General features: G+C 33.7%; 1 long non-coding RNA gene and 1 other non-coding gene across 2 annotated transcripts in view; one reads left to right on the plus strand and one right to left on the minus strand.

The window, feature by feature from the left end:
* Positions 1–303: 303 nt before the first annotated feature.
* On the minus strand, positions 304–1747 carry LOC123696901. The gene is made up of 3 exons (XR_006752142.1): positions 1551–1747; positions 899–1090; positions 304–441 (listed from the first exon to the last, which is right to left on the minus strand). It is a non-coding gene; the product is annotated as an uncharacterized LOC123696901 (long non-coding RNA).
* Positions 1748–11599: 9852 nt separating this feature from the next.
* LOC123697766 overlaps positions 11600–12500 on the plus strand; it is a 1905-nt gene continuing 1004 nt past the window's right edge. The window contains exon 1 of the ribosomal RNA XR_006752267.1: positions 11600–12500. This exon is cut by the window's right edge and continues 1004 nt beyond it. This is a non-coding gene — a ribosomal RNA (small subunit ribosomal RNA).

Below are 12500 nucleotides of genomic sequence, written 5' to 3' on the forward strand. Positions count from 1 at the left end.
TCATTGAATGTGCTGTTTGTTACCTTTTAGCTGAACTAATTTCAGTTTTGAGGAATGTAATATAATGATACAAAATAAATACTAATCTTCTAATATATAAAAATCAATGCCACTTTTCGTTGTAATTCCATAACTCGAGAACGGCTGAACCGATTTCGATAATTCTTTTTTTATTATATTCCTTGAAGTACGAGGATGGTTCTTATGTAGAGAAAACGTTAATATGTACCACGGGCGAAGCCGGGGCGGACCGCTAGTATAGGTATATAATAGTTTTTTATTACGATGAACAACACAATATACAGTAGGTAATAGAAAAAAAAAACAATAATTACTTAATAACAGAGAAAATTATAAAACTAAACTATTTCGTGCAGCCTGTGATGCACTCGGATTCACTCTGTTCATTTTTGAGTTCGGGATTTGAGGCTCAACCGGTACCTGGAAATGAAATGTCACAGTTTACATTAACTAACATTGTTCACTTTACATTTTAACTAACATGCAATACATTTTAATTAAAAGGGCAATGCTGACGCGACGGTTTGAAATTAATATTAACATTAGGGCTTGCAATAGCGGAATTTAAATTTATATTTTTGGTTTTATTTTATGGCATTCAAATGCTTTATAAATATAAATTTATAAAGAATAGAAAAATAAATTAAAACACCCCATGTATTTAAAGTAAATTTCACTTTCCCTCAGTCAATAACATTTCAACAACCAAATATCACCCAAGTTTGTACTCAAAAAATCATATAAAACCATCTCAGTTTGTTCACAGGCCCTCTTCAAAATAGGAGAAACGTTAGAATATAAATGACAGCCCTAAATCTAAATAAAAAGACCAAAAGTAAATTGGAAGACATCATGTGTCTACAGATAAACACCTCACCCTGTGTGAATGCAGCGGCAAACATACTGGTATAGCATCATCGTGCAGACTAATCACATCCATTGTTCTATTGAAAGCACTTTCGGGGAAATGTAGGGAACATACTATGATATATCCTTTACATTTGGCTTGATATTTTCAGTTTCAATTGCTTCTAACCATTTTCCTTTTCTATTTTCACTTCTTGGTAACCTATAAAAAATGAATTTTTAGGTTATTATAATTTTAGTCCTGACCTGACTTATTTATAAATACATTTTTAAAGTACTATAAAAGCGACTAATCTTACTTAAGTTAAAATTCATATTAGGTAAATTTAAGTGTTTTATTTTTCCTTCTGCTGCTCTTGGCAAAATTAATTTGTTAATTTGGAAGTGTATTAACCAAAGCAACTATTCTTAAGATTAATGACACAGGTCACAGCCTTGGGAGACGCACGTCTTCATCGAACATTTTGCTAATGTCGATATTATAAGCCATCACCAGCACCCAAATTCATTATTTTACTAGAACGAAAATATACAAAATAAAGCTATATTTGGTAACAATTTTGCACTGAACATAGTCTGTGAATACTCCTCAATTCAATATACATGAAAATAACTAAATCAGCAAAGAAATAACTAATATTTCAGTCAAAACGTATACATACCGGTGCAAAGACAAACTTTTCTGGTTTTCATTCTTTCCGGAGCCACATCCCACAATAATGCGCTTTGGCATTATGCCACTATTTGTCCTTGACCACTCTATATGTTTTAGACACAAATGTTTGTCACAATCACAAAAATATTCAATATTTTTCAATGTTTACTACGGAGCAATGACAGAGCATGTACATCGTAATAACGAGAACATAAAATGGCGACCGGCCACAGTAGGTATTTGAGCTAACTTCAAATGTCAAGCGGTATAGAATTAGCACTGACTGACGTATAGCCATATTTTTTCACATATCAGAATATTCATTAGTTAGAAAGAGACAGTATTAGTTTTATTATTTCGGTATCGAAATGCATGATATTTGTATAATCAGTTGTTTGTATAGAACAATATGCCCTGTCCATAGGATTCCTTAGTCATTGACTTTGACATGCGACAATGCGCTCTCTGGATTTTGGGGTTAAAACTAATTCTATATACCTACGTATACATATACGTAATACTAATAACTAGGTATATACCTACCTATTTTTTTTTTACTTAATAATTTAATATGTTGATAGTTGAAAATTGAAATCAAACTTCAAAATATGTGCCTGCTCACATATATTTGCGTCGTTATTGAAATAGGAGAGCTAACTGAAATATCATTTATTTTCAACATTTAAGAAATAAGACTAAAGATCTAAATGATTACGAAATGGATGGTATTTTAAAGATTTAGGTGATTTAAAAAAAACTTTTCACTTATAATAATAATTACAAGATTATTAGTATATAAATAAATTAGTTTCACTAAATGAATATTACCTACGGAGTCTATAAAAATAAGATATTTGGAAGTGCTAAATATTATTCGGTCAAATTTCTTAAAACATATTGAAGTAGGTATGTACTTACTAAGAATAATGAAGAAAACGACATTAAAAGAAATTAATACTTTATTTTTTAAATGCTTTCACTGTAATATTACATTTTATATAGGTACCTAAAACAAAACTGTCCGTGCACATAATTTTCAGTAGAAACTTTTGAAAGCCTGAACGTAGGGCTCGATTCAACGCACTTTCACCACACTCACGAGGACTAGAAACTTCACACGATTATCAACAAAATGAACTAAATAATAAGTTAATAAACTTCACGTATAGTAGCCGCCATTTTATGACAGAATTAACAAAATAATATTTTGTGATCTGCGAATTGCGATGTACTAACAAAATATTTTGTTAGTCAATGTTACCAATTAATAAATCATATTTTACACTTTTCATGTTAATTAATAAAATGTTTTCAATATAATTATTAAATCACACGCAGTATTTTTTATGTAAAATATTTTCCTGAATTAAAGTTCTATAGGATAGTGAATTAAAAATCTGAGATAATTGTTCTAATTCATTTAAACTTTGAAAATAGGGAATATAGAAAGGTTTTCATTTATCTTATTTTACTACATTGATTTCTTATAGACAACACTGAGAAGCTTTCAGAAAATGTTGCAAGTTTATTAATTTGTTACCATATGAAAATATGAAACGATTAAAATCGCAAAATTATTTAATGGAATTTAAAAAAAAAAGGTAAGCTTCGCATTCGATCTATTAAAATAAAATAATGTTTCAAGAATAACTGCCATTTATTTAAATGTCTCTAAACAATTTCCGATAACTTTAGAAAGTGCGATGCCATCTTTTGGGGATTTAATATAAACTGATTTAATACGTTTTTACACGCCAAAGTATAGATGACGTCGCTTTCTTTAATAAATGTCAGTTTGTTCTAGGTGTCCCCCCCCCCTGGATAACATGACAGATGTCAACAGCTGAGTGAACATCAGCTCTTAGTTTTAAATTCAATAAAATATATTATATTCAATAATTAGTGGTAAAAACAGTAATAATTAGTATTAGTTAACTATATTATCAACGTATGTGTATTAATTTATGTGAAGTACGCATTTATGTGACTGAAGCAACGTTTTGTACCTATAACGTGGATGTCAACGGCAACGGAAATTCAAATTCGAATTTCTTCGATAAACCAGGGGAGTACTAGTTCTAATATATCTACTATTTTTAACAATATACACAACATTCGCATTCATTTTAACTAATAACACTGCTCATATTTTATGAGTAACGTCACAATAAATACACGAGCGCATAGTTATCGTCTCACTTTGCTTGACAAGTTGGAAGCAATTTAGAGGACAAAAACTTATAGCTCCAGACAAAATATACTTCATTTTTACAAAAAAACTACTATTTATCTATTCACTATCTATCTAACACAAGTAAATTTTAGTATAATTGCATCATAAATACAATTTTTTAACATCTATTTCACCTGTTTCAGCAATTAAAATTACAACATGCTGACCCGCAAGGCATTGGCCAAAGACATGGAAAACAAACTAAAGGCCACACTACAGGATTTAAAGGCTTCACAATCCCTGTGTGAACAACTCTTGCTGGAGAGAGAGGAACATGAACTTGAAATCCAGAAAATAATTAAAAAGAACACAAGTTTGAAGGCCGAACTAGCTGAACTCCACACTCAATATATGGACAGCCAAAACAAGTGCACAGCCCTCCAAGACATTGTTGACAGCTTCCAACAGTGTTCCAATGACCACGAGAAGGCTCTCAGTCGTATCGTTGAACTGGAATGCAGTTTAATGGAGGTTCAAGAGGATAACTCCAAGCGGCTATGCAATTCATCCAACAGTCTTTATGGTGAACTGGTTGAATGTGAACAGTTAAGTGGCTTTGAAAACAGTAGGAACATTAAGTTCAATTCACATAACAAATTGAAAAAATATCTTAAATTATGTAAGTTTATAAAACGTACAAAATCAATTATTAGAAATAGATTTTCATGGAAAAATGTAGTACAATTACAAAATAAAAATAACAGTCTTGTGAAAGAGTTAGATAGTTATCATAGGGACTTAGAACATTATAAAATGTTATATGAAGTAGAAACTTCTGAACTGAAGGAGAAAATAGACTCATTAAATGGCACATTAATTGACCTCAAACAAAAATATTCGGCTGCCCAATTACAAATTAATGAACACATAAAAGAGGCAGATTACTTAATAAAGTTGAGCAATGAAAATATGGATCGCTTCGAGTCTCTGACCAATAACTATGTATGTAGGTGTTCCATAAGTGACAATGAGCAACCGTCCCACCGCCCCATAAGTCCATTGACTGCACTGATATACATAGTATTCAATCAACGGCAACAATTCCATCTACTAAAACGAAACATCTTTCTATGCAGGAAATTATTGTGTTGTCAGATAATATAGGTCAGGGATTTGGCGCTTTGCTTAACAATTTGGGGCATAAAGTAACTAATTTTTGTACTCCTAATAGTTCATTTACATATATCATGAATTCATTAGATAATTTTAGTTTTAATGAAAATAGTATTGTTATTATATTATATGGAGATAGTTTTAAATTAAAAAAACATGACATTGATATAGGATTTCAAAAAATGTTAAAAATTAGTAGTGAGACAAAATGCAAATTTATGTTGTGTACATTACCATATTTGCCTGGTTTGACACAAAATCAAAATAAATTTATCTATAATATTAACTTAAAATTATATAATTTAACAAATCATCATAGTGATGCATTTATATATTTTGACCTTAATTCTTGTACAAAATCTTTTTGTTTGACAAAGGATACAGTGTATCTGCCATTTAGATATAAGCGAGAACTTGCTATGTTAATAGCATATAATATTAACCAGTCTGGTACATGTTCGGTATCAGACCATCGATCTACTATAATTTTATGTAGTAGTAATTATATACATCAACCTAGGTTAAGTGTTGACAGACAATCTAGCCCTAAGCTAGATTTAAACTAGTATATAAGACAACAGCTAAGCAGACTTTTTCCATTGTGCATCAAAATATTCAAGGCTTGGCTAGCAAATTGTTAGAAATAGAATTGTTTCTGAATGATAACAATATTAAAATATTTTGTGTAACAGAACATTGGCTTAAACAATGTCAGTCGTTAGTAAATATTGAAAATTACAAATTAAAAAGTATATACTTTAGGACACAGGCTATTCACGGAGGTTCTGTTATTTTTGTACATGATAGTGTAAAATGTAAAGAACGAACTGACATTGTTAGTCTTTCTGTAGAACGGACCATTGAACTGTCCTGTGTGGAGCTGGAGCGTTATATTATTGTTTGCGTTTATAGACCCCCTTCCAGTGACTATAATATGTTTGAGACAGTCATGGAAGAAATATTAAAGCGTCTAAGCAGGAGTAAAAAAAAAGTTATAGTATGTGGCGATTTTAATATTGATTTACTTTTACAAACACAAACGGCTACACGAATTGTTAATTTATTTCAGTCATTTAATCTATATAAACTTTTTAACGAACCCACACGAATTACACCTACTTCTGCAACCTGTATTGATAATATTATATACTGTGACTGCATCTGTTTAGAGAAAAATATTCTCAATACATTGACTTCGGATCACTGTGGCCAGAAAGTAGTTTTTGAATGGGATTGCATACCTACATTTAAAAGGATTAATGTTAGGCCTATAACTAAAAAAGGCATTAATAAATTTAGGAATAATATTAATAAAAACCTGCCCATACTAAATGATCAATCCTTTCCTAATAGTCCTTGTGAAATGTTTAAAAAATCTTTTTAATTTAGTACATAATGAATTTGAAAAAATATTTAAAGTTAAATCTTTAAATATTACCAAGGATTTACCATTTAGTAAATGGGCGACAGCTAGTATACATATGTAGGTGCAGGAACATTCTTTATGAATTATAGGGTATGAAGCTAAAAAATATAGTAAAGACCCATCTTTCCTTAGTTATGTTAGAAATTACTCAAAAATTTTTAAAAAAGTTTGTTTTACTGCAAAGCGTTTGTATATCAAAGATAAAATACGCGACTCTGGTAATAAAGTTAAAACAGTTTGGTCTATTATTAACGGTGAAATGGGTAAAAGCAAATCAAGTAATACCATAAAACTTGTAAATAATGACAGGGTTATTGACAAAAGTGCTGATGTTGCGCTTGCTTTTGAAGAATTCTTCAGTAGTGTCCCTGCTACTATTACTAATAGTTTAAATTCGTCTTCAGCACTTGCAGAAACCTTTATGAGGGACCATGTTGCGGGGTGCAGTACATTATTTGAATTACGACACTTAACTGCTAGTGATATTGTTACTGCCTTTAAGACGCTTAATCTAAAAAATACTTGCGATCTTTGGGGAATGTCCGTAAATTTAGTTAATAATATAATAGAAAATATTGCGAAAAATTTAGCTTTCATATTTAATAAGTGTTGTGACTATGGTACATTTCCTAATTTACTAAAGCTTAGTAAAGTTATACCTCTATTTAAGAAGGGCGATCAAGAAGACTGTAACAATTATAGACCTATCTCTATTTTACCAACATTAAGTAAGGTATTCGAGAAGTTAATATTAAACCAATTGAGTAGTCATTTTGCATCTAATAATTTACTGCACACCAAACAGTTTGGTTTCGCAAAGGGGCGCTCAACCACAGATGCTGGAGTTGCACTTCTAACACATATATATAAAGCATGGGAAAACTCAAAAAATGCTCTGGGGATATTTTGTGACCTCTCCAAAGCATTTGACTGCGTTGAACATTGTACTTTGTTACGTAAACTTAATCACTATGGAATTAAAGGAAAAGCCCAGAACCTCATAGCGTCATACCTGTATGATAGGATACAGACTGTAGTTGTTGATGGAGAACGTTCTAGCGGTGCGTCAATTAACATTGGTGTTCCACAGGGGTCAATTTTAGGTCCCTTCTTGTTCTTGGTATATATCAATGATCTTCCCTATTATTTGCAGGATAGGTGTGAAATAGTTCTGTTTGCAGATGATACCTCATTAATTTTTAATGTGGATAGGCATGACCCAAATGTTGACGAAGTGAACAGTGCTCTTTTACACATATCTGAATGGTTTACTGCCAATAATTTATTATTAAATGCCAAAAAAACCACTAAAACGTAAAAAAGTTGAACAGAGATATTACCTTGAACGGGGAGGTATTGCATCCTACTGAGTCTACTGTATTTCTAGGGTTTACATTGGACGAGAAACTACAGTGGGGAGCCCATGTCAACACCGCTGCAGGTAAGCTCAGTTCAGCTGCATATGCAGTCCGAAAAATAAGGCATCTCACCGATGAAGATACGGCTAGATTGGTTTATTTCAGCTACTTTCATAGCATTATGTCCTATGGACTTCTACTGTGGGGTGTGAGGGCTGCAGATATAGAAACTATATTTATCTTACAGAAAAGAGCCATTCGCTCTATATATAATTTACGTGCTCGGGACTCACTAAGAGATCATTTTAAGAATACTGGTATCCTTACTGTACCATCACAGTATATATTTAATAATATTTTGCATGTACACAAAAGCTCCGACTTACACACAAGAGTAGGAGATAGACACGATTATGGCACAAGGAACAGGAATAGAATTGAAATGCCATTTTTCCGATTAGCTAAAGTTAAAAATTCATTTATGGGTCAAGGTATACGCTTTTACAATAGAATTCCTCATAATATTAAAGAGTTTAGTATTATTATTTATTTAGGACAATGATGCTTGGGAGTTGGATAATAGACCTACGAATGGTGAAACAATAGTGAAGTGCAAGTGGGTTCTTAAAAAGAAGTGTGATTCAGAAAATAATGTGCGTTATAGAGCTAGGCTTGTAGCTAAGGGGTGTTCTCAAAAGTATGGTGTGGACTACAGTGAAACATTTTCCCCTGTTGTGCGACATACAACACTTAGGTTACTTTTTGCATTGTCTGTACAGTTGAATCTAGAAGTTACACATCTTGATGTAAAAACTGCTTTCTTGAATGGGGACCTGGCTGAGACAATATATATGCAGAAACCGGTTGGTTATGCTTGTTCAGATAATAGTAAGGTGCTTAAATTGAAAAAGGCTATATATTATGGTCTCAAGCAGGCATCCCGGGCTTGGCATAAGAAGGTAGATTCTTGTATGTTAATTGATGGTTATATAAAGTCAAAAATAGAGCCATGTTTGTATATTAAAATTGTTGGTAATAGTAGAACTATTGTAGCTTTGTATGTCGATGGTATGTTTGTTTTTTCCAACAATAGAGCTGAAAATAAACACCTTAAAACCATGTTAAGTAAAAATTTCCAGTTAAAAGACTTAGGTATTGTTAAGGAATGTTTAGGAATGTCTGTAAGTTTTAATAAGGAAAAAGGAACTGTTACATTAAATCAGAAGAAATATATAGATAAATTATTGTCTAAATTTTGCATGACTGATTAATCGTAAACAAGTAAATACTCCTATGGAGGTCAATTTAAAATGTAAAAAAGAGACTACTGGTAGTAGCCAAAATCCTTATCAGCAGCTTGTCGGAAGCTTAATGTATTTAGTTGTTCTTACACGACCCGACATAGCATATGCGGTGTCTTATTTAAGCCCATTTAATAATTGTAATACTGAAGAACATTGGCAGTATGCAAAGAGAGTGTTAAAATATTTAAAGAAAACAAAAGATTTAGGCTTGAAATATTGTAAAGGTAATAATAATAATAACATTGTAGGTTATGTAGATGCAGACTGGAGTAATGATATTAATGATAGGAAATCATATTCTGGGTATTGTTTTGTTTTGTCAGGATCAGTAATATCTTGGAGATGTAGTACCTAAACAAAAATGTATTGCTTTATCTAGCACAGAGGCTGAGTATGTATCAATCTCAGAAGCATGTAAAGAGGCAGTTTACTTAAGGAATTTGCAGAATGAAATCACCCAAAAATTGTATACTATTACTTTATTCAATGATAGTATGAGTGCTCAGAAATTGTTATCTAACCCAGTTTTTCATAATAAAACGAAGCATATAGATGTCAGATATCATTATTGTAGAGAAATAATAACTGAAAACATTGTTAGTGTTGATTATATGTGTACATCAGATATGCCAGCGGATTTGCTCACAAAGAGCTTAGGCCCTATTAAACATTACAAACATTTAAATACTCTAGGTATTGTTGAAATATGAATTATGTACTTTTGTTTTGTTTGTGATTTTGTATATTTTGAGTGGGAGTGTTGAAAGTATCAAAATATAGAAGTGACAGTTATGTCAAATGTATCTGTGGTATGTTATGTCTGTAATGTGCTTTTGAATCTGTGGTCTGAATAAAATAAGTTAGTCGTTCTTTTAGCGTTTAGCTACTATTATGTATTCTGTGGTTCTTTGCTTTGTGGTGATATGCGTGTTTTTTTTTTCTTTTTTTTTTTATAAATAAGTGTCAAACCAAAATCATAAGTGAAACACATTTAAAGTGAATCAACGTAATCAAACCAATGTTCAATGAATGAAAAACTTACATACCTCCGTATTAGGGAAAATCGACGGAAATATCATGAAAATAAACATAGACACAACCGCAATACAAAATTTAAGTTCCACTTTTACCAATAAAGTGGTTTGGCACCTTTAAAAATAAATACTTACATATGCTTATCTTTGTTACTTACTTTCAAATGTTGTGAAATACCTCCGTATTAGGTGCTTTTACCTTGGCCGAATTTTTTCGAATTTTCTGAGAAAAGAGAAACGAAACAGCTCATGTTGTGATTATAAATTTCGAACACAAACCTAACTATTAAATCGTCACACATAAACCTAATCAAACGTAAACGTTCAAATTTATGTCTATCAAAAATTAACGCCCTCTTTTGTCGTTGTTGTTGTTGTTGTTGTTGTTGTTGTTTGTTGTTGTTGTTGTTGTTGTTTATAATTTATTTAATATGGACCACGAAATTTATAATAATGAATTATTTTTGACGACTGCACGCGTGCAAAGTTTTTTGACTTGACCTTGAAAACACGAGGCGTTAGTCGCGCGCGGCGTATGTTTGTATGTATGTATTATGTATGTATTATGTATGTATGTATGTATGTATGTATGTATTATGTATGTATGTACATATGCCGTGCGTGATACGTGAATGGTGTCGGAGAAAATTAAACAAGCAGAAACATCATAGCCGGGATGCGAGACAATCGGTGCGCGAGGCTAGCGAAGACGGGCGCGGGGGGGCGTTGCGTGTGCGCAGCGAGAGATTGTACGTACGTATGTGTATGTAATCATTATTTCGTCGCTGTTGTACCGCGTCGCCCGTGTGCTCTGCGCTCTCCTCGTTGCCGCCGTTCGCGTGTCGGTGTGGGGTTGGTGTTTGGTGGTGAGTCTGACAGAGTTGTAGAGTAGTGTGTTAGTTCTATGAAATAATAAAAGACCACCAAAGATGATGATATTGTAAAAGCGTTTGTGCATACGGCGCGATACAGTTTTTAATCTTTAGTGGTGGTAGTAGTAGTAGTAGTAGTAGAAGAAGTAGAAATTAGTAACTGTAGTAACATTGCGTCTGCCGACGGTTTGATAGATTGTCAGTTTCGTAGATTGTATTTTATATGTGTAGTGTAATAAATATTACGCATCTTGATACACTCTCGGAGCGCAGACCGTGAAAAATATACGACTACTATTGAACGGCAGTATAAAATTTTTTATTGCTCACATCGCACACGTTTGTGATGTACCAATGGGCTTTTATCAGATGTTTATATGTGGTCGCAATTTTCGATCCTTCCACTCTCCGTGCGTAGATTGATCGTTTGCGTCATAAAAGTTGACCGATATTAAAATTTTTCCTTCGCTTGATGCGAATGGGAATTGTTAAGGGGTGTCTCGTTAAGATGATACTTTCAACGATTTAACTGACTGTGTTCAGATTTATCCACGTGTGCGCGCGCGCGTGTGTGAATAGTGTGCGTGTGACGGTCGCCGCCGTTGCATATCATGTTATTTAAACACGCCGCGCGCATATGTATGTATATAGAGAAGCGAACGTCGCGGCGGCATCGTCGTGTCACGTTTGAGGCTCTAGCGGAAGCTTTAGTTAGCTCCCTGGTTGATCCTGCCAGTAGTTATATGCTTGTCTCAAAGATTAAGCCATGCATGTCTCAGTGCAAGCCGTATTAAGGCGATACCGCGAATGGCTCAATATATCAGTTTTGGTTCCTTAGATCTTACTCAGTTACTTGGATAACTGTGGTAATTCTAGAGCTAATACATGCAATCAGAACTCTGACCAGTGATGGAATGAGTGCTTTTATTAGATCAAAACCAATCGACGGAGGGCCTGGCGTCTGAAGTCGTTAATTTTGATGAATCTGGATAACTTTTGCCGATCGCATGGTCCAGTACCGGCGACGCATCTTTCAAATGTCTGCCTTATCAACTTTCGATGGTAGTTTCTGCGACTACCATGGTTGTCACGGGTAACGGGGAATCAGGGTTCGATTCCGGAGAGGGAGCCTGAGAAACGGCTACCACATCCAAGGAAGGCAGCAGGCGCGCAAATTACCCACTCCCGGCACGGGGAGGTAGTGACGAAAAATAACGATACGGGACTCTTACGAGGCCTCGTAATCGGAATGAGTACACTTTAAATATTTTAACGAGGAACAATTGGAGGGCAAGTCTGGTGCCAGCAGCCGCGGTAATTCCAGCTCCAATAGCGTATACTAAAATTGTTGCGGTTAAAAAGCTCGTAGTTGCATTTGTGCGCCGCGCTGTCGGTGCACCGCATCCGCGGTGATACTGACACGTTTGCGGAGCATATCGTCGGTGAGCCGGTCGTTAAAAGCCGGTTCAATATCAAAATCCTATCGCGGTGCTCTTCAGTGAGTGTCGAGGTGGGCCGACAATTTTACTTTGAACAAATTAGAGTGCTCAAAGCGGGCTCAAAATGCCGCTTGAATATTTCGTGCATGGAATAATAGAATATGATCTCGGTTCTATT

The sequence above is a fragment of the Colias croceus genome, chromosome 1 (assembly GCF_905220415.1).
Source record: "Colias croceus chromosome 1, ilColCroc2.1".
NCBI lineage: Eukaryota > Metazoa > Arthropoda > Insecta > Lepidoptera > Pieridae > Colias > Colias croceus.